Source organism: Anomalospiza imberbis, chromosome 10 (genome assembly GCF_031753505.1).
Source record: "Anomalospiza imberbis isolate Cuckoo-Finch-1a 21T00152 chromosome 10, ASM3175350v1, whole genome shotgun sequence".
Classification (NCBI taxonomy): Eukaryota; Metazoa; Chordata; class Aves; order Passeriformes; family Viduidae; genus Anomalospiza; species Anomalospiza imberbis.
This window is the reverse complement of record NC_089690.1, coordinates 20667798-20690761: the sequence shown is the minus strand read 5'-3', so window position 1 is coordinate 20690761 and position 22964 is coordinate 20667798. Positions and strand designations below refer to the sequence as shown.

Here is a 22964-nt window from a genome sequence, read left to right as displayed (position 1 = left end):
AAGGGCAGGGACCTCCCCTGTCACTCTGCTGCGTCTCCGCAGAGCTGCTCGGACTCTGCTGAGCTCACAACTCTGGGTTCCATGACCCTGGGGGGCCGAGGCTGCTGTGCCATTCTAATGATGCTCCCGAGGGGAGCAGGGTGAAGGGCTCGAGGAAGGAGGGCTCGAGGGCAGCCACCTTTATTTAATGCACCATGACAGTGCATAACTAACGCTCTTTATCTCCCAGCATTTTGCTGAAGGGTGGCAGTTCCAGTGGAGGGCTGATAAGTCTGTCCCAATCTTCCTGATGACAGTGCTTAACTTTTGTCTCCTTCCTGACTCTTTCTTGTTGCCACTTCCATTTGGAGGTGAGTGTTTTGTCCTTCAACAAGAGAATAAGCTGTGAAACCTTGCTAATACTGGTTCTTTCCTCCTTCTTGACAAGGACGAGGAAATCTCTCCCACCCCTGAGGTATCCTGCCCCTCCACATACCCACCTCCTCAAAAGTTAGATTTTCATAATGGGAGAGGGAACACCAATAGAAACTTCCTTTTGCTTCCCTTGAAGGTCTTCTCCAAGCAGAGCAGGAAAGTGGGGCAGGAGGCCAGTCTTAGGTCCAGGTCACATTTCACAGATGCAGCTTTGATTTGAAAATGAACTTGGAAAGCTGGGGAAGGAGTGTTTATCAGGAGAGTGCCTTGGAGGAGGAGAGCTTTGTGTCTTGAAAGCCATAAAACCACTTCTGGGAGCTTTGTCTCACTCCTTAAGAGGTTTTGTGCCTAATTGAGGATTCAGTGAGGCTCTTGCAGGTTGGGAAAACAGCCTGGACCAACTGCATGTGCAAGGGGGGACCGGGGTGGGAAGAAATCCATTCAGGACCCCAAGTGAGAAAACTGCTGGGTTGTGACCCAGGTATTTTCCTCCCCAGGAATGCCTGCCACGGTGCTGTGTCCTCTCCAAAGAGAAAAGAGATAATTGTCCCTGCTGTTTGTTCAGATGCCAGTAACCCCAGTCAGCTTCTCCAGGCAGTCACTGCTGGGGAATTCTCTGGCTCCCCTGGGCTCACTGGGCACCTTTCCCCTTCCAGAGTGGAGTAAGGATACAGCAAAGATGCATCTCCTGGCATAGAGAAGTAGGAAGACCTTAACTCCACTTCCTGCATTTCCTACATGCATTTCCCATTGCATGTGGCATGGGGACATAAGGCTGAGGGTGGACTCACTGCAGGGCTGGAGTGGGACTTGCTGGGGGAGCTGTGGGGTGGAGGGGCAGAGCTCCTGCCCCAGCTCAAAATGGGAATCCACTCAATCCCAACAGGTGGGTAGAGCAGGAGGGCAGCTGCTGTGGTGTCAAACGCCTAAGGAATGCAGAGCTCAGGAATTCTGTCCTGACAGCCCTCCCAGCCCTTCTCTCAGCCCAGCAGCCCTTGCAGGGCTCAGCTCTCCCTGTCCCTCTGGGCTTTGCCCTCCCCTTCCCACATCCTTCTGAGACAGGAGGGGAATTGGAACTCAGGGACCTGGCAAGTGGCACCTCAGAGGCCTCGGCATCAATCGATCCGTCAGGAACCTGAGCACAGGGCATCTGCTGACTGGGGGAAACAGCCCGGTGATAAATTGGATCAGAAAAATCATGGGATATTGGCACCTGGGGAGGCAGGAGAGCAGGGACTGTGCTAAGGGAGAGGGGGCATAATAAATATCTTGTTCTCAGAGGCCTGGGAATGCTGCCTCTGCACTATGTGCTGTCCAGGTTGGACAGGGAGATGGGAAGTGTCTCTGGACCCTGGCCTGAGGTCTGGGCTGTGGCCTCTGTCTGGGCTCTGCAGGATGCCTGCACCTGGTGCCATTTCCAGGGATGCTGCTGATCAGTGGGGCTGGGACAAGGTGGAAAGTGACATGACTGATAAGGGATTCAGAAATCCTGGGAAACTGAGCTATCAAATGATGCTCCCACTTGCCTCGAGGAAGAGGGGAGGGAAAAGGCTTCTGAATCCACTTTCTTCTGTAAGATCATAGAATATCCTGAGCTGGAAGGGACCCACAGGGATCATCCAGTCCAGCTCCTGGCCCTGCCCAGGACACCCCAGCAATCCCACCCTGAGCATCCCTGAGAATGTTGTCCAAACTCTCCTGGAGCTCTGGCAGCCTTGGGGCTGTGCCCATTCCCTGGGGAGCCTGGGCAGTGCCCCAGCACCCTCTGGGGGAAGAACCTTTTCCTGATCTCCAACATAAACCCCCCTGACACAGCTCCAGCTGTTCCCTGGTCCTAACTCTGTGTTCTTTGCCTTAGAGGACCTGCAGCACTACAGGACTCAGGGACCTTGCTAGAGGTCAGGGCCAGGCTTAGGCTTCTCCTCTGAGAGGGGAGAGCTGAGGGGGAGGATCGAGTCATGCAACAGTGCCTAAGCTGCTTCCCAAGTCCTTAAAGCACAGCTTAAGGCAGTGAAGCGATCCCAGCAGCACAAGGAGGAATCACTGACAAACGGAGGCTGGCAGGGGATGCAGGAGCTGGGGGAATGGCAAGGGGAGCACCTGGAGCCAGGTGAGCTCAATTTGCTGCTGCCTGGAAAAGAGGGGTGGGGATGTGGGTGGGTGGGGAAGTCAGAAAGGATTAATTCGTATCCTGCTGTGGGAATGAGCCACGCACACATTGCTCCTTCCGCACGGTGATCCAGAGGAGCCGAGGATGGGATTTTCACCAGGAGACTCAGTGGAGCTTAAATACCTCCTGCACACACAATAGCTGCAGGAACACTCAGCATCTGCCTCTCTCTGCCAGGAAGGGATTTCCATGCCAGGTCCTGCTCCTCTAGAGACTGTGTCATTCCCTTCCAGTGTGGGAGAGGGCAGGGAAAGAGCTGCTGTAGGGACTCGCGTTCCACTGGGATGTGCTTTCAGAGGAGGATGGAGACAAATGGCATCACTAACAGCTGGTGTGACAGAGCAGCCAGAAAACCCAGGAACAGCTGGCGCTGCAGAATGCCTTTGGAAGGTCTGGATCTTTAGAGCTGTGTGGAAATAAACTACCAAGCTGTCAACAGCTCTCCCAACCTTCCCAAAGCACGGGACAGGAGGAAATGAGTTCAACTCCTGCTCTTCCCAGAGGTAGGAGATGTATTCTAAACCAGGCTATGGATGGTGGGCTCCTGCAGCACTGATCATTTGGAACATCTCAATTGTCACGGCTGGTTTGAAAGAAAATCTGGGATGCAGGAGTACAGAGAACACTGAGACCATGTTGGAACCATGAAATGCCTGGGGAGATCTGAAGGGAACAGCACAGCATTTAAATGTTTAACTCTATCCGGAAGAGTTGATTAAAATGTCACAAACTCCTAAGAAAAACCAGGCCTTTCTGCTGGCCCCTAATGGTAGGAACTGATTTGGGAAGGTGGGGCTTGCAAGGAGGCACCTCCTGGAGAAACTCAGAGAGTAACTGGGTCATGAACCAGCTGGAACAAGACTCCAAGGAACAGTAACTGTGTCCCTGAGATGCAGAGGGCTGGGGGAAGCAGTCAGGCTGGCTCCTGGCTGTCCCCACACACTTAGGAGACGTGCTCAGACCTGTCCCCATGTCCTGGGACCACCCAAACCCCACTGCTGAGCTCCAACAAGCCTTTCCTGCAGCACTTCCATAACTGTGCACAGGCTTCATGGGTTTTCTGGGCCATGAGTGTTGGAACTTCCCACCAGCTCAGACTAACTTGGGACTGCATCCACAGAACAAATCTCTCCCCTGGCTGCTCAGCATGTGAGTTGTGGGTCAGGAAATTTGGTTGCAGCTTGAGGTTTGTGGTATAAAACTCTCTCTGGCAAAAGTTCAAGGCAAAGGTCATTAAGATGCAAGACACCTTCCCCTGGAGAATGAGTTTGCTAATTAAAAATGCATTAATAAATCCAACATTTCAGGCAGAGACGTGGTGAGGGAGCAGTCAGGAGTTATTAAGCAGACCAAGGAGGCAGGACCAGAGGAGTCCAAGTCCTGAGCCCGTGGCACAAGCCCTCCTTGAAGGAAGTCACTGAGGTGGATTGTGCTGGTGGATTGGGAAGGGAGGAGATCCCACATGGGAAGAGCTCTGCTTGTCTCCAGCCCTGTGAGCAGCCATGGCTGTTGGGAAACGGCCTGATGTGCCCTGCAGCTGGAACCTGTGACCTGTCACCCTTGCTGGTACCAGAGTGACCAACCAGCCCCGAGCACCTGTGGGTTCCCTCCAAAGGCTGCTCAGGTGGAGCTGCTCAGGGGCTCTCCTCAGCATGGCATCGCCTTCTGCGTGGCATCAAACCGTGTTCCTCCTTCCCCTGTGTGGATTTTGGCATCCCAGCCTGGCCTGGTCCCTGGAAGGACTTGCTGGGTACCCAGACACATCGGGCAGCCGGGGGAGCAGCACGAGTCTGCGGGAGGTTGAACGGTGCCGCTGTCTCCTGGGTTAATGGTGTCCCAGACGCTGCCAGCAGAACATTATTTACTGAGGACACAGAGCAGGCAATCGCTCTCCAGGAGCAGGTGATAAATCTTGTTACATCCCAGTGATCCCATAGCTGCTCCTCACAGCGGGAGCAGCGTGGGGCTGGGCCTGCTCCAGGGGCACAAGGATGGATTTTGCTGCCGTTAAAGCAGAAAGACACGTTGGCAAACCAAACACTGGGTTTGGCTGGATCTTTTCAGGAATAAACTGTAGGGAGGCTGACCATGGGGTGCTGGTGTCATCAAAGGGGTCTTCAGCCAGACCAGCTGGGTGGTCACCTCCTGGAGGCATGGACAGTCTTCCAAGGAAAGACTCAGTCCCACAAGGACACAGTTCCTCAGCTCACAGCCACCTTTTCTGCCTGCTTTGGTAGCTCTTCTCCTGAAAAGTCTGCAGGCTCTGGCTGATAAGGAGAGTCCCCCCACTTCGTGCCCACTCCCAGTGATCCAGGTGCTCTTTGCATCCATAAATTAACAGCCAATCTCTCCTCAGTGTAAGAATTGTTCTAAAGAGGCATTTGTCAGGTCCTATTGCTACCAGAGAGATTTGCCAGCAATTAATGCTTTTCATTAAAATCGCCACATGCCAGGAGCAGAGGGGGACTTATTTATGGCAGTGGGCTGCCCTCCACCCTCTGCTCTGCATGGAGCACTGCTGGAGAGCTACATGGAATCATCAGGGTTGGAAAAGCCCTCCAAAGTCATGGAATCCATATCCATTAACCCAAGCCTACCACTAACCCACACCCCCAAGCATCACATCTCTGCAGTTGTGAGGGGATTATTCCCATGCTGGAATGTCATGGAGGGATGTGTTGGGGGTCCTTGAACTTAGTGACAGGAGCATTCATAGAGCAGAGGCCTAGGATAAGGGGAAATACAGGCTCCATGGTCCAAAGTTGTGCCAAAAAGTCACAACTGGTGTTCTGGAGCTGCTCTCTTCTCTTTGAAAAGGTTGAAACTCTTCCCTCAGTCTGTCCCCACCTTCATCTTTTGCAGGAAGATGTGACCTTGTTTTTGGGAAGTGTCTTCTTGGCTGGTCAGGGAAGATATGTTCCTGCCTTGTCAACCTCCTCAAGCACTTCAGAGTGGGACTGGCCATCAATAAATGGATTTTTCTTGGCTCTCACCCTGCCCAGTTTAATTCTTGGGTAATTTACTGTGCCATTTCCTGACGTGCTGCTAAAATGTGCAGCAGGGAGCTGGCAAGAGAGGAGCCAGAGCTCGTCTGAGAAGACGGGGGTCAGGTCCTGGTGGAGGAGGGGATGTCCCAGAGTGTCACCGAGTGCAACTGACGGGGTGTCCAGAGAGGGCTGCTGTTAATTGAATTGAAGAAGACAAATGGCCGTTAGCTCCGTCTCCAAAGGACAATAACTGCACTGATAATGAAGCTGAACTCCCTAATCCTGATCCCAGGGATCCGTGAAGTTATGTAATTGATGGAATATCATTAAGAAAGAGGAAAATGTCCAAATATAAGCGGGGGGGGCGGGGGGGGAAGGGGAGAAGTTTACAGAATTTGCTGAGCTCTGATGTTAACAGCTTCAGAGCCAGCTTTTCTGGAGCATTGGAGACCTTTGAGTCACATTTTTCATCCCCCATCCCTGGGTTTTTTTTGTTTTGTTTTGTTTTTTTTTAAGGCAAAATCACATTCCAAGCAATGATTGCAGTGACATTAGGCTCAAGTGATCAAACACTGTTTTGCTGCACCAATGTCAACTGTTAAAGGGACAAGTGCCTGTGATGAATGTTTGATATCTGCCCATCTTCCCGGAGATGTATCCCAGGAGGAAGACAGGACGCAATCAGATCAGCTCAGTGTTCCCCTGGCATTTCCATGGCCTCTGGAGCTGCCTTTCTCAAAGAGCTCCAGGCCAGCTCTGCAGGGGGGGATCCCACCTGATGCTGCTTTGATAAGCAGCCTTTGGCTGCCAGATGGAGGAGCTTTCCTGAGAGAAAACACCAATTTGTCATCACTGAACCTTTTTGCAGGTGCTGAATAGCCTTAGTTGGGAAAAAGGCTCTCTGTTATTCCAGGCTGGAACTAAAGCTCCAGCAAACTGTGGTGGCATCCCATGTGCTGCCCTTTGGCCACCAGTCCCAAATCCCCCCCAGAGCAAGGAAGGGGAACCAGGAACATCTGGGAGCTGCAGGATGTTGATAAATTGATACAGAATGGTGATAAATTGAGAAACTGAGAAACTGATAAATTGCTGGGTGTTGATGCCATGAATTCCATTCACAGAATAATGTCATAGAATCCCTGGCTGGTTTGGGGTGGGAGGGGACTTTAACATCACCTCATTCCAACTCCTGCCATGAGCAGGGACACCTTCCACTAGGCCATGTGGCTCCAAGCCCCATCCGGCCTGGCCTGGAATGCTTCCACCCTTCCACATTCCCTCTGCTCATTCACCACACAGTGTGGATCCTTGGGAGCACCTTCTGGAGCTCAGAGCTGCAGCAGGGAGCACAGGTTGGTCCAAGGGAAAGCCTTCCTCTCCCTGCTGAGGATGCAGGCAGTGGGTGGAAGGCACGGGTAAATCTGCTTCCCTGGCAGCAGGACCATGGCTGCTGTTCCAGAAACCTTGTGCACAGTTTTCCATAACAACCCCGGCCTCATAACTGTGTGCTCTCCTCTAACACCACCTAAGTGATTTCCCCCTAGGCAGTAAGGTTAAGTCATAGGAAACAATTTCTATTTTTAATAACATTTTTGCTAAATATCCTGTCCCTGACTTTCCCCAGAGGCTCTGAATCCATCTGCAATAAGGGGGCTTTCAAAGGGCTTTAATAATAAATATAATACCACCATTCTTTTATGCTTGTAACTATTCATGCTTGACTGAATTCCCTGATCTTTTTATGGGGCTGTTGAAATATATTGTGTAAGTCAAGGGCAGGCCTGGTTTTAATCTTCTTGTGCTCCCCTGCTTTAATTCCTTTTATCTCCAGGTAACAGTCCGGATAATGCTGTCCTGGTGTTCCATGTTATCCATGCACAATGGAACCACGTCCTGCTGTCCCCAGGGTGGGGAGAACACTGTTTTCCAAGAAAAATGCAAAATTCGCCTGAGCATCTTCTCAGCCCAGCCCCATTTGTGTCTTGCTAATGTTCCCTCCCCATTCCTTTTATTTACTCCCAGATACCACACCTCTTAGAGATCCTTTACCTTTCCTCTCCGACATTGCTCTGGAGACCCCCCAGGAAGCAAAGTTCCCCTCTCCAAAGGTTCCAGGGATGAGTTGCCCTCACCTGGGACCCCCACACACCCATCCATCCTCCACCCACTGCCCCAGCAGCTCCATTTAACTGTCTCCGAGCTGTGCTCGAGGAGTTCTGTGTCCTCCTCTCCCATCTGCTCTTCCAGGACCTCTGTAGTGCCTTTCCTTGGGCATTTTTCCCCTCTGAGCTGTTGGTTTCCCTCTCTCTGACCCCTTTCACCTCGGAGCTTTCTCCTGCTGCCCAGCCAGGCTTGTGCTGTGCCCTGGCTGTGCTTTTGCTCAGCTTTTCCTCGTGTCTGAGTGTTCCAGAGCCAGGGAAGCCCTTGGCTCAGCAGCAGAACAGAAGGAGTTTGCCCCTGAGCATGACAGGCAGAATCATGGGAACTTCTGAACTAATTTGCTGTAAACAATGATCCATAATAGGTCACTTGTCTCTTCAGCAACTCAGCAATTAAGTCCATCAATTGGACTGCTGGCAATTAGCACAGAGGGCCTTTCCAGTGATTTCCTTCCCACTGCTTTGGGGGATTTTTGGTCTTTGGGCTGAGCTGTTTGAGCCCAGGATTCCCCGTGCCCCACCCAAGGGCGGGGGAGAGCCCAGGGATCTGAGGTCTGAAGGCCCCTAGGTACAGAGGAGGCTCAGGGTACCCTCCTGAGGGAGAATGTTCCTGCAGAAAGGGTGAGCCAGGAATGACTCCCACTTGTCCTGCAGTCTGTCAGCTATGTTAAAGGAAAGCAGAGGGGGAATCTGCTTTGTCCTCCCAGCAGGGAAGAACAGGTTTTGTTCATGCCTTTGGTCTCATGACATAGAATAAGTAGACTTTCTTCCAATAAAAATAGTTCTTAGGGGAAAAAAAAAATCCTCAGATTCCCAAAAGCTGGGACTAAGCAGCAAAAGAAACTCTTGAATGGGACTGCTTCTGATCCTAGGTCAGGAGGCATGAAGGAGCTCTTGGATTTCAAACTGCAGAGCAGAAACTTTGCCAAGATCAGCCTTTGCCTGCAGAGTTTGGATGGGGGCCAGCCCTGGAGTCCTGCTGCCTCCTGGCTCAGGAGGCCTCCGGGGACAGACTGGGAGGATTTCAGGAGTGGCTGGTGATAACAGAGGGTCTGAGACAGCTCGAATCAGTCACCTTGAAAATCAGGGACTTTCATGTCATTTCCAGTTGGACCATTAAGTATCAAAGCCCATAAAACCATTCACCCTCTTCTGCTGTGGCTTCCTCATCCAGCCTCCCCCTCTCCATCAGGATAAACTGCTCCATCCCACAAGGATTGCCTCAGGTACCCTGGATTCCAGCCACATTTGTTACTTTTATCTCTCACACTATTTTACTTGGCTTTTGAACATCCAGGATCACTCCTGTATCTGTAATTTTAACAGTGAGGACATGAAGTAGGGGATTTTTCTTTCACGTGTGGGTCTCCATTTGCTGCTGGGAATTAAACCAGGCCTTGCTGGAGCAAAATAATGGCAATTCTTTGACTTCTCTGTTGAAATGTAGTGATCCCTTCAGCTGTAGGGGAACACTTCTGTAGCATCATCATAAAAATTCCCCAGTATCCCTTCCCTATCCCAGGTAATTATTTCGTGCTGCTGTTTCTGTGCACCCCAGAAGGGTCGTTTTGCTGCAGACGTTATTTTAGGAGAAAAGTAGATGCTATTAAGTTTAACAAACAATATTTTAAGGGATCAACCAACCCAATTCTGGCTTTCCACAGAAATCCTAGGTGGTGTCAGCATGAGTGGATCTGCCAGGACTTAAGCACAGAAGCACAAAATTTCCTTTGTTATTGAGAATCTTCCTTTCAGGGTAGCAAAAGTATTTGCTGTCAGTGGTGGACTGGTTTAAGGTCCTGTCTTTTCTCAACTGTCCTACCAAAATGAGCTTTACTGAAAAACAGATGAGAATTGAGAACTTTTAGGAATGGAAAGTGCTGTGGCTTTTAATGGGGAAAACACTTTGGAGGTGCCTTGAATTTTTGATGGGAAATAAAGGCTCAGTTTTTCGAGGGGTGCAGTTGGAATGTCACATAGCCATGGATTGGTGCAGGGCAAGCTTGAGCTTCCATCAGGACAGGAATTCAGCTCCTGGGCACTTCCAGCACTGTTCCAGGTGCAGGGTGGGATGAGGAGCAGCCAGGGAGTACCCAGGACCTCAGCTGTGGGAAGAACCATTTCCCCCACCTCCCCCCAGGAGCTCCTCTTCATCCTTGCTCTCCAGACACATTCCCAAAGGAGATGTAGGGTATTTGGGATGTTTCTTCCAAGGCTGGCAGGGAATCCCAATACCTGGATGAAGCTGGGGAAGAGAGATGGAGAGAGCAGAAATCAGAGATACTGATGTTAGCTTGTGATGAGAGAGAAAAAGACATAAACTTGGAGCAATCCCACAGCCCACGGGGGGAAAAAATGGGTTTTCACCAGCTCTTGCTCCATCCCATGAGGGAAACAGGTCTGTTTGCATAGGAAAAAGGGAGGTGAGGAATGAGCTGCCACTGTGTGGAAACTGGGCTGAGCAGAGAAGGGATCACAGCAGCGCCCTATGAAGCTGTCTGCCATGTGGTCATTAGAGGTGGCTTCTGTCCCCTGGTGTCACCAGGGCTGGTGCAGCAGTGGAGCCGAAAGGCCCCAGGGTTTCCTGGCAGCCCTTGAAAGCAGCAGCTCTGAGCCGTGCCCTCAGGCAGCTCTGGCAGGGACAGGGCCAGCAGATAAAGGAGCAAGGGCCCTGTGGAAGCTGCTCTAATGCTGATCTGCACATCCTGCCTGCAGTGAGGGGAGCTGGGGGATCCTGGATCTCTCTGCTGCTCCCTGGCCTGGCTGGAGCAGTTCCTCCCTGGCCCTGCCTGCTGAGTGTCCTTAACATCCCCTGTCCACACCAGAAGCTGCTGCTGCTTTGGTGACCTGCTGGCACCACCGTGGTGCTGAGGTCACTCCTGCTGGGAGACTGGGAACCACGAAATCACAGGCTGGTCTGGGTTGGGAGGGACTTTAAAGATCACCTTTCCTTGGGCAGGGACACCTTCCACCATCCCAGGTTGCTCCAAGCCCCATCCAGCCTGGCCTTGGACACTTCCAGGGATCCAGGAGCAGCCCCAGCTTCTCCCCAAAATCCCATCTAATGCTGCCCTCTATCAGTGTGCCGTCATTCCCTCTTGTCCTGTCCCTCCATCCCTTGTCCCCAGTCCCTCTCCAGCTCTCCTGGAGCCCCTTTAGGCCCTGGAAGGGGCTCTGAGCTCTCCTTGGAGCCTTCTCTTCCCCAGGCTGAGCACCCCCAGCTCTCCCAGCTTTGCTGTAGAGCAGAGGAGGTCCAGCCCTCAAAGCATCTTTGTGACTTGTTTGAGCAGGTCCAAGTCCTTCTTTTTCATGATGTCCTTTCATACTCAATCACTGCTGATAATTTTTAAAAAACCCAAAAAATTATTTACACTTGTTAAACCACACCAGAGACAAAGCGTAAAGCAGTGAGGGGTGGGGATGTCTGGGGTTGCATCTCCCCTGCTGGAACCAGGATGGTTTTTCCTGGGCTGCTGGTGGCTCTGGGTTTCCAGGAGGTTGTGATTGAAGGATTTTCTCCAGGTTGTCATTTGGTGCCCAGCAAGGCTGGATATGGGATGGGGTTGGTCCATCCTGCTGGAAGCATCCTCACACCCTCTCATCCACTTCATGTTTGTACAAGCAAAGGAGGCGATGCTTTAAAAGCAAAGGAGTTGGATCAGTGTAGGGAAGACATTTGGGAAATGCACAATTCCAACTGCATCCTTGATCCCAGACTGGAATGGGAGGTTGGCAGTAAAACAGGGGCTGAGATCACCCAGGTATCCTTAAAAACCCAATCAGGAAGCCCCTGCTTGTCACTGATCAGTATCAGAGTGAGCTGCAAAACTTGAAATGCAGCAGAAAGGAAAGAAATCTACAGGTGGGGGAAAATTCTTTTCTCTAAAAAAGAAAAACCAGCCTAAAAAAAAGAAAAAGAAAAAAAGCAGCTGTTCTTTTTTCACTCTATCTCTAGCCTAAGGTCTTGCCGAGGGGATGGAAAACCATTTCAAAAGGTGGAAGAAAAAGTGTTCCTTTCATCAATGATGGTAACAGAGCACGCTGCAAACTCAGAGCATGTGTTTTGTTTGATATTAAAGCACTTTTGGGGCAAAAGAGACTTTCCTGAGAGAATGTGGAGCACTTTAATGAAGAAATGTTTGCTCCAGCAAGGGAGGAGGTTCTCCCAGGGCTGCAGGATGTGGGCACTGGGTCCTCCAGGGATGGGGCAGCCACAGCTTCTCTGGTCAGCCTGGGCCAAGGCCTCACCCCCCTCCCAGGGAGGAATTTCTTCCCAATAACCAATCTAAACTGAGCCCCTTTCAGCTCTTTTTAATTTAGTTTGTGGACTTAGAAAGCATGACCAAAATGGCACAAAAAATCCCAAAGCAAAGAAGTTGCAGCACTCAATAATTACCTTTATTTCTTTTTTCCTTTATCTTTTTTCCCAGCCTCTCTCCTTGATTTTCTGATTTGACTGGAGATATCTAGAGATATCTTAGGAGCAGCACTGTGATTTTTTTTCCCCCCTCTTTTTTCCCCTGAGGTGCTGCTTGTCTCTTTGCCCAGTGATGTTAATGGATTGCTCTCCACCCTTTGGATGCAGTGTGGGAGCTGTAGGAGCTCTTGGCAGGGATAATTTATTTCCAGGATAGCCCTGAACCCCAGAATGAGAAAATCTGAGCTCTAAAATGATGGTCTGAGTAAAATTGCAGCTGTAATGCCAAGCTTGTTCTTCTCCCCACCCCATCCACCCTGACAGATGTGCTGGGTCAATGGAATATTATCCCTTCAAAGAATCCAGCATTTCATGTGGCACCACTTTGAAATCTTTGGGAGGAAGGAATCGGGGCACTCATGAGACTTGTCCTGTCCAAAATTACTGCTACCAGGGTAGCTTCTCTGGTATTTTAGGAAATTTTACCATTGGTCCCTGGAAGAGGAGTCCACTGTCAAACAAGGCACGAGGCCTCTGCCATGGAGAATCTCTACTCTCAACTACGGCAGAGAAATCCAGAATTAAAAGGAGACAGTAATATTAAAGTCAAGTGTCACCCATTGATGTGTCCCCACTGAATTCTAATGCTCTTCGAAAGCAGAAAATTAAGACAGATACTTATGGCAGCTAAAACAGGGAATGGCCCAGCTGGAGCAGGGATGAAACCGGAGAGAAAATGTCCTGTTGGTGCTGTCCCAAAGCCCATTAATCACAAACTGTGGCTTTGGGAAGAAACAAAGATACCAAAGGCATTTTGGCAATAACAGAATCATTCTCTATGAAATAGAAGCCTCTCTTTTCAGAGAGACAGTTTCACTATTTTTGGGTAAGAGAAAATCTCAAAATTTCAGCAGAGAAAATCTCAAAAAATGATAGAATGGCACTTTTCATGACTCTCAGATTAGTTCCCAAGGAATCACAGAACCATTCATGTTGGAAAAGCCCTCTAAGACCGTCAAGTCCAGCTGCTGCCCATGCTGAACCATGTCCCCAAGAACCACATCCACAGGGCTGTGAAATCCCCCAAGGGGTGGGGACTCCAACCCTATGCCAGTGCCTGCCCACCCTTTCCAGGAAGAAATTTCCCCCAATATCTAATCTAAACCTCCCTTGGCATGGCTTGAGGCCATTTCTTCCTGTCCTAGACCTCAGCCCTTCACCAGCACCTCACCTCCAGCACTGCTCCCAGCCCTGTCCTGCTGGCAATGCCAAGTTTTCCTTACTTCTGCCTCAGTTTCCCCATAAGCAAAGTCCAAGCCACTGATCTCAATTTAACCAGATGGAAGCCTCAGAGGTGGCAGCCATGGTACTTTTTTGGCAGCTATAACCTTGCCAAGTGGCTCGTCCTGTGCTAATCTGCATGGAATGGAAAGGTAACTCCAATTGTGTTATTCTTAAGCACGAGGATTATTATTGCAGTGGAAATGGAAAGTAACCTGAAAAGAGGAGTTGAAAACACAACACAATTACCTGGGTTTCAGTGAAAAAAAGGAATTGCCCAAGTCTTGACAGCAGCTTTCCTTCCTCCTCCAAGGATGGATTTGATCCCAGGGTATTATTAACAGTCTCATCAAGGGATGACTCTGAGGAGGCTCTGCTGAGCAGAGGGATGCTTGGGATGCTGCTGGGTCACATTGATTTCTGGTGGGCCAAGCTTTTAGATCAGTTTGGGATTTTTCCTCTTTTCCTTCTCAAGAAGGATGTTGGAAATGGTTTCATGGCCAGGCCTATTGGGTCTCAGCACAAACACTGCAGTAAGAGCCTTGTCCATGGAAATAAAGTCATTTTTCCTTCTCTTCAGCTGGCTGTAGAATCATGGAATGGGATGGAAGGGACCTTAAAGCCCATCCAGTTTCACACCCTGCCATGGGCAAGGACACCTTCCACTATCCCATGTTGCTCCAAATCCTGTCCAACCTGGCCTTGGACACTTCCAGGGCTCTAAGGGCAGCCACAGCTTCCCCAGGCATTTGCTGTGCCAGGGCCTCCACACACTCACAGGGAACAATTTCTTCCCAATATCCAATGGAAAGCAAAAAATATCTCACTGGAGACAAGTTTCATGTGTTTGGGAGGGGTTTGCTGTAGATCCACGGGTTGCTGATCTCCCCTGTGGGCTCAAACCCAAGGGGGCAGGTGCCACATCCACCCTGAGGTGCTTCTGCCTTTTGGGGAGATGTTCTGAATTGGGGGTTCTGTTGAGCTTTCTGGAGGCATTTCAATTTTAAATTGAACTAACACCTTGCATTTAGATTTTCTTGGGATAAACAAGATCTTTTTTGGAAGGAGCCAGTTCTTGCCCATTCATGTCCTGGGAGCAAGAATGATGGAATCTGTTGGAAGGGACCCACAGGATCATCCAGTCCAACTCCTGGACCTGCACAGACACTCCAACAATTCACCCCATGCCTGGAAGCATTGTCTGAATGCTCCTGGAGCTCTGGCAGCCTTGGGGCTGTGTCCATTCCCTGTGGAGCCTGGGCAGTGCCCAGCACCCTCTGGGGGAAGAACCTTTCCCTGATCTCCAGCCTAAACCCTCCAGACACAGCTCCAGCCATTCCTTGGTTCCTGTCCCTGGTCACACAGTGCAGACATCAGATCTGCCACTTGGGAGGAAACTGTGGATTAGGATGAGCTCCGTCCTCAGTCTCCCTTCTCCAAACTAAAGAGACCAAGTGCTTTCAGCCTCTCCTTGTCTGGTCTTTCCATACCCTCCCCCATCTTTGTGTCCTTCCTTTGACACTCTCCAATGGCTTTAGGTCCTTCTCATATTGTGCCACCCAAAACTGCCCCCACTGGGCAGGAGTGACCCTGATGGTGCCAGATCCAGGCTCTGCATCCTGGATCCCTGCATTCCCTAAGCCATAACTTTGCCAAAGGGAGTCATCCCACTCTTTTCTATGCCAGGTTGTTTATATGGAAGTGCTGCTGCCCAGACCTTCCCACCCCACTCTGTACATGGCAGAGGCACAATGGGCTGGAGGCGTGGAGACACCTGGGGCTGGAATGAGAGTTGTGGGAGTTCTGGAGACGTGTTTTTGCATCTCAAGTAAATTTTGATGCCAGTTATACCATTCTGATGTGGAATACCTCCTCTCCTCTCGTGCCTCCATGCCCGGGGAGCCTTGCACTTCCATAGATGAGTGTAAGCCCTCCTCTGACTGGGAACGAGTCTGGAGCTGTTCCTGGATTTCCTGCTGGAGGAAACCCTGCTGCCTACTGATGTGATTAATGGTGCTAAGCCCTGAATTTGAGGAACAGCTGTTGCCATGATCAGGCCTCCAAATGAGGTGCCAAAGAGCAAGGAAGCAGGGAAGCCCCCAGATCCATGGAGGCCTGGAAACAGGGAACGGTTCCTGTTCTCTGCACGAGAACAGCACAGTCCAGGAGTGAGGATTTTCGTGGTGAATGACCAGGACCCATCAGTGCCACAGCAGCTGTAGTTCCAAATTCCTCCCTGGCACAGCATTTCCTGGGAAGCCATGCACAACCAAAGGTGTTTAGCTGAAAAAACCCAGCTGTTGTTTCTGCTTCTGGATGGGAATGCTGTGAGCTGTCATCCTGGCTTTCTCTCTTTTATTATTTAAAAGACAGAGAACAAATAAGAGAAAATGAACTGCAAATAATGTCTAACAGCATTTCCAGAGCAAATATTTGCTCGCATAATCATGCGGAAACTTTGAAGTCTTGTGGAGGATTCCGGTGCCGTTCCTGATCCAGCATTGGCCTAAACCCAGTCGGGATGCTCCTTTCCCAGTGTCAATGCTGGGTACTGAGATCTGTACTCAGGACTTCCCATCCTCTCCGGATCCTCAGAGAATTGGGGTGACAAAAAAGTAGTGGAAACCCAAGGTGTTGTAGTGGATCTCCTGTCTGGGATCTTCCTGCAACCCCAGGAAGTTGTGTCACTCTAGGACATATTTCCAGCATCTCTGCTGTCTAACAGGGCTGCTTGGGTGTGTTTGTGGTCTTCAAGTTTGAGATTAAACCAACATTACCCAACCCATTCTTTCTTTTTTTTTTCTTTTTTCCTTCCCAGTTTGAATGCTGGAAGCTGAACCTGATTTTCTCCCAGCCACGCAGGATTGAGCAGAGACGTTCTGGTCACTTGGCTTTGCCAGAAAAATAGCACAAAATCTCTGACATCCTTGCAGTGTCAGGTGTTTTAGAACCCCCTGGAAGCATAGGAGCTGTAGACCATGGCAAGGGGAGGTCTCCGACAGAGATGTTGCAGCCAGATCCGTAACCTGGTCTGAGATTTCCAACTGCTTGACCTTGGATTTCAGGAGACCAGAGGAGCCACCCAAGGTGTGGATTTTGACCTGGTGTTTTAAGCACTGTAGAATTACAGAATATCCCAAGCCAGACCCGCAAGCATCATCAAATCCAACTCCTGACACTTCACAGACATCCCACTCATCCCACCCTGTGGCTGACAGCATTGTCCAAATATTCCTGTTCCAATGCCCAACATCCTCCCAGGGCTCATTCTGAACTTCCAAGAGGGCCAAGCCTGAAGCAGAAGGATTTATGTCCCTTTCCACTGAATATAATTAATGATTTCACTCCTTGTAATTAAGGAAGGGCAATTAAGAGTGATACAAGAAGCAAGGCAGCATTTGGCATTTCCAGAAAAACATAAACCTCCTATTTAGGCTTTAATTCCAGAAGTGGCCAGACCTTTCGTGGCCATTAAAATATCAGGAGATCCTGTCGAATGCTGGGTGCTGGTGATTTATGATCAAATCTAACATGCAGGTAGCAGGTGGCATTTCCACACTTCCTGCGGGGAATATATCCCAAAACGTCAAATTAGATTATCTGTCTCCTTCCATTGGAGAAAAATGTGTGAGAAAAGCACTGGCGGAAGACGAGGAAGGAGGGGGAGAATGTTTGCTCTATTTTAAAATTATTATTTCAGCTTAGAAGTGTTGAGGTAGCTGCAAAAATTCAGAGGTGTAAAAACCCAGAGTAACAGGGAAATGTCACTTTCTCCTTGTTGACACCATTTTCTCTCTGTCTCCCAACTTTTGCCCATTCTCCTTCTCTACAAAGGAGAACACCCTTTGTAGACAAAATCCTTGAAACTTACAAAGAAAGAAATACTTCGTGGTTGTGATTTTTTTTTTCCCACTGATACTTTTCCTCAAAAGACATTAAGTCATTACCTGTCCTGACTTTACAGGTTTGGAAACCCCACCTTCAGCTTTATTGCCCAATCCACTTGGAAATTGATGGGATGCAGAGTAAACCCAGCTATTCCCAGTCCTCAGAAGGATAAACTCTGCTAGCTAGGATCCTGATGATGACAATGATTGATTGATTGATTGTTATTTATTATTATTGCACTGATGCTGGTGGTACCCTTAGGTTGGGGAAAGCTTTTTTTCTTTTATTTCCCCACCAGTCCTAATAAATTTTCATTGCTGTAGGGTCATCCCAACAAAGCTGTGCTGACATGCTGTTGTCCTGGCCTTTCTCCAGCAATCCCAGGAGGCTTGGTGTTTATATCTTCCTACCACCTCTGCTCCTTGGAGCAGAGGATGGTTTATCTCCTGTTTTAAAGAGCTTTGCCATATTCCAGCCCTTTCCTAAATCTCTGGTTCCCGTTAATGAGATTTGTACTGTATTGGAGCTGAGCTGACATATGGGCAAGGACAATGTCCTGGAGTTTGGGATAGCTGGAGTGGGGAGAATAATTCTTGTGGGACCATTTCTGCTTGGTGAGCATTTTCAGAGCATCTCTAGAAGTGCCAGCCTCTTTTGCCTCTTGTTTTCCCCTTGTAAATCCTGCCTGAAGAGGGATTTCAGCTCAAACTTTCAGCTTCCCCTGACCTGAGCAGCTTGGGGCAAACCTGGGATCACACCCGGGAAGTGAAATGGGTTTATTACCAAAATAAATCTAATTGAGAGATTTTGGTGACAATAACCAAATACTCTGCAAAGTGATTGTGCTTGAAAGCAGAGAGTGGCCCCAGCTGAAGGTTTTGATGATAATCCTGAGAAATATGGCAGGGTTTGACCACCAGGTCCCTCTCAGCTTGTTCCAGAGGTGAAACAGATCCACCCAGCCTGGAAAATGCCATCAGCAAAGCAGGGCTTTCTTTGAGCTTTGCATCTCCCTTAAGGATGGAGGCAGGTTTCCAAAGACTTCCCAGACTACTCCAGGTGAAGCTTCCTATCTTCAGACACTCTGTTGCATCCTGTGACATCCAGAGGTGGTTTGGCTTCCAAGTCAACTTTTCTTTGGTCACCCTGGCCCCAGAGGAGAAGTTTTCTTTAACTGCCCATCCAGTTTAGTTTTGGTTTTGACAACTGCCACTTGTCTGATTTAATCCAGCTCCCTGCTCTGCCGTGCCTTGGGGATCATGGTGGGATGTGAGTGGCGTGTCAGCTGGGACACTTTCTATTTCCTAGGGACATCCCAGGAATGGGCTCATCCTGGCAAAAAGGGCTCACCATGAGCAAGTAACCAAACCCTCAGGAGCCTCATGAACAGTGAGGTTACACCTCAGGTGCCTGGGCATGAGTCAGGTGATCCCTCCCTTCCTCCCCTTCCATCTTTCCATCTTCTCCTTTCATCCCACCCCACGCCTCTTCTCTCATCTCCTCCATTCCGCAGCTAATTCACGCTTTTGCAGGAGCCTTTCATCACTGCCACTTTCCCCACTCGCCCCTGATCTGTGTGAAGGAACGAGGATGTCACTTGTTGGGGGCCGGGGAGGGGACCCTGGTGGCAGATGGCAGCAGGGCTGGGCTGGGTCTCATCCATCACCAGCATGACAGCGCAGGGCGGCCGCTGCCTCTTCCCGGAGGATCGGCATTCCAAGGGTGAGCCCAACCAGGTAATTGCTGGAGAACAGGAGGCATTTTTCATCACTGACATGGAGGAGGGGGACAGGGTTGGGCTGTGCTAATGCCACAGTGAAGGATGAATTCATCATGGGTTCTCCTTTTTTTCCTTTTTTTGAATCCATCCTACTTTGATCGACACTGAATTATTCCTAAATGCCAAGTATCTGGTGAGTCTACAGCAGAAACCTTTCCAGCTGCTGAGGGGCCAGGAAGCATCCTGCTGCTCTTGTCATTGTCATCTTCATCACTGAAATCAAAGGGTCACAAAATTTCGACCCCCATCTTCCAGGGGTTGTGGTTTGGGTTGTGGTGCTGCAGCGACATTCCCTCGTCCAAGATCCAAAAGGTGCAAACAGGGATGTGGGAAGTGAAGAGCCCATTTCCCACTTTCCAATCCCTACTTCCAGCAGGAACAGACACCTGTGCCAGAGCTTCACTCCAGTCAGATGCCAGTCAAGAAGCCTCCAGAGGCTTTGTGGCTGGGGGACCTCATGCAGGTGACAGTCCCACAGGATGGAATTGCAGTGACATCGCTCCCAGTCTGCTCCGAGGTTTTTTGGTGCTCACGCTGCTCTGGCTTACTCAAGTTTGTTGTGGTTGTGCTTGGATGCCAGCCAGGGCTGTCACTTAGACAAAAATAACACCAAAAATGTTTACCAGGCACTGGCTCGTGGGCTCAGTGCAAACTTAGAGGGGACCCCAATGTGAGGAGAGAAGAAAATAAATTGATCAAGGAGGGTAAAAAAAAAAAATAATCTGTTCCCCTCTATTTTTAGTTTTAGACATTTGCAGAATCCAGCCAGTTCTGAAGCTGATTTCTAAATTTATTCCATCCCTTTTTAGAGAACTTTCTGCATCTTCTCCCCCTAATTTAAGTCTCTTTTCAAGTATTTTTAAAAGTGGCAGTCGAGGCCAACTTTGCCTATTGAAGTTATCTCACATTTGTCTTTAGGAAAGAGCTAATAAATCAAGGCATTATCGTGGGAATTGGCAGGACTATCCAAACCTTTATGCAGCAAAATTCAGTCCTAGGTTTCAGCTTTGATTTGCAAACAATTCCTAAATGCTGCCATCCTCCCCAGAATGCATCCTGTGTTGGGAAGCAGTGCTTGCATGGTATCGAGCAGGAATTAAAATACTTTAATTCCTCATATCCCCCTGGTCTGCCACAAGTCATTCCTACAGCATAGAACCATTGAATGGTTTGGGTTGGAAGGGACCTTAAAGATCATCTTTTTCCAACCCTGTTCCACAGTCATTCCTCCAATTTCAGCCATTCAGAATTGAGGCTTTAGGACTAAATTCACTAAACTCAGTGGCTCCCTTGTATTCCAGAGGGAGAGTGGCACCAGCAGCACTGGTTTCTGCTCTCACTTTGGTCAGGGTGCTCCATTTCCTCATGACCACATTTAGGGACATGCATCCCCTCAGTATTCATTCTCCCTCCTCATGTTTTCCAAGCAATCTCCTCTGTTTTCCTTTGCTCCCGGCCCCTGCAGTTCTCAGTTTACTCTGCCTGAATCCATTCTGGCCGAGGCAGGAGGAGCTATTCCCTTCTGTCAACACTGACAGAGCAGACCTGATTCCACTCGCTCCATTCCCACTCCTGCTTCTCCCAAGATGGAAGTTATTCACTCACAGGGTAGAGAGACAACTGTATTCCTTCCTCTTCCTACTTATGGAATATTTTGACATTTCCCCATGTCTGTTTTGATTCAGTCCCATCTTTAAATAAATACCTGCCTTTCTCATGGGAAGAATTCCAGGAGCTCCTATACGGGATGCATCTTTCCAGCTGAGTTGTCTCTGTCGGGATATTGAAGAAACAGGGAGAGGTTTGGGGGGATTTTTTTGGGGCTTTAGGCAGAGCCACACCAGGGCAGCATTCCAGAGGTTTGCACTCCCCATCCTCTGTGTTTGGTTATCATCTAGCCAAAGACTGTCAGTGTTCAGGTCAAAAAGGAACAGTTCAATTTTCCAAAGTGGGGACAGGGTAGAATTCTTGGGTTTAGTGGAATACTCTGCTAGGAAGCAACAATGGGAGGATTTTTCCAGCCATGAAAAAAGCAATTCCCAGACTTGGGGAAAGGGAGTTTTTCTGTCTATCCTTCTCAGCATTGTAGTTTTGGAGTTTGGGAATTTCTGCATATTGATCATGAGGTGTTTGGCTTCTACTGAGCAGGAGAGGGCTCTGCTTTTCCTTCAGCCCAGGCTTTGGTATCTCCTGGATCTCTGGAGGGATTTCCAAGGCCCATTTAAAATACAGAGAGCAGAAAAGTGTCATTTATTGTCTCATCCAGGATGTCCTGTGAAAGCCAATCCAGCTGCCAGGTGGAAACCCACTGGTGCTTTCCTCCCTTCCCACATTTTCAGGCCAGGTATCCTGCAGAGACGCAGAGCATCAACAGTGGCAATTTGTGACAGGCTGTGATTTGTTGTAAAACAAGCCAAATACCCTTAAATGCCTCAAAAGGCTGGAACACAGACATCCTGTGGGATGTCTGTGGCAGGTGGGGCTGTCTGCTACTGGTGGTTACTGCTACAGGGCAAAGTCCAAGGAGGAAGTTAGGAATACCCAAAATTACCAGTCTCAAGGGACATCCATCTCCAGGTGGCACCTGCAAAGCCCAGTGGGATGTTCCCTCCCTCTCATTTATGCAGATCCCTGCCTTGGGCCACATGGGAAGTGCTGGTGCTGCCTGGAGCCATGACAATTCCCACCTCCCCAGGAGCTCCTTGCACCTTCTCATCACCTCATCAGCCAAGCCACGGGTGTCCTCCCCTCCCTGCAGGCCTGGGGGATGGACTCTCACTTCCCTCAGGAAGGCTGGATCTGTGCAGATGGGCTTTCATTCGGCTTTAAACCTGAGTGAGACTGGTCCCAGCTGAGCCACAGGTCTGTATCCCATCTGGGGAGCTTCCCAGTGTTTCAAATCCTTAGGAAAATGAAATTATCAGTGGCTTTGCAGCAGGTTGTGGTCAGCAGCCCTGATGGTGCTGTGCATTTTGGATTGTCTATTAAATACCTGAATTTTAGCTAAAATTTCTGCTTTAAATATGGTGAGGTTATCACCCTGCTGTAAAGGTCTTTGAGCTTTCCCTGAAGCATCTGGCTGGGACTGGATGGAGTTTTCCAGGCTCTTTCCAACACCCACGGGGAACATAGAGCAGAAAATGAAGTGTTTTATGCATATGGACAAACAAACTTGTTAGAAATTCATGTTGGTTCTTCCTAGGTGTCAGCACTCCTTATATTTAAAAGAAAAAAGACATCCTTTCCCTCATTTGAATGTTGTTTTAGCCCTATTTTCTTGCAAATTTTTATTTAAAGAAGGGTTGGATGGGTTTGAGGGAGAACATCTGGTTTTAGGTATCCAGACTGCTGAGGGATGTTCCTGGACCAGTTTGTAAGTGCACATACTCAAAAACAAACCTTAGGCTGGATTAGTCCATGGCATTCCCAAGCCATTCCCAGCCCACACAGCTCATGGCTGCTTGCCCAAGGTGTGCAGGACAGCTCATGCCTTTTCCTCCCCTTCCCTTGCTGGAAGGAGCAGATCTCTTGCAGAGAGGAAGGTCTGGAAGAGAGGATGGGCACCTCTGGAGTGTGCAGGGTTTGAGATGCGCTCAACCCCCTCAACCCAACCAGCAGTATCTTGGTACAGGCTCCAAAATGGGCCAATAACTCCTTTAGGAAGCCCCCAAAGGAGAAGAAAGATCAAGAGAATATTGTTGCTTTAGAGTTTGGATCCCCAGTCTTGTGATTAACACAGGAACAGTGGCGGCTTTTCCGATATTCATTTCTCAAGGAGCAAAGAACCTTGTGGGTTCAAGGAGTCTCATGCACACCCTTCCCCCTGTGTCCAATCTGGCTACCAGCCAACCACTTTGTCCCACAGTTT

At 49.4% G+C, this 22964-nt stretch overlaps 1 long non-coding RNA gene across 2 annotated transcripts; it reads left to right on the top strand.

The window, feature by feature from the left end:
* The first annotated feature begins 17 nt into the window (after positions 1-17).
* Positions 18-6475, top strand: LOC137480152 (uncharacterized). Of its 2 annotated transcripts, XR_011002725.1 has the most exons (3): positions 76-350; positions 5447-5598; positions 6088-6475. It is a non-coding gene; the product is annotated as an uncharacterized lncRNA (long non-coding RNA). The 2 variants fall into 2 exon arrangements; XR_011002724.1 differs by lacking the exons at positions 5447-5598; positions 6088-6475 and adding an exon at positions 551-654 and having other exon boundaries at positions 18-350.
* Positions 6476-22964: the final 16489 nt, after the last annotated feature.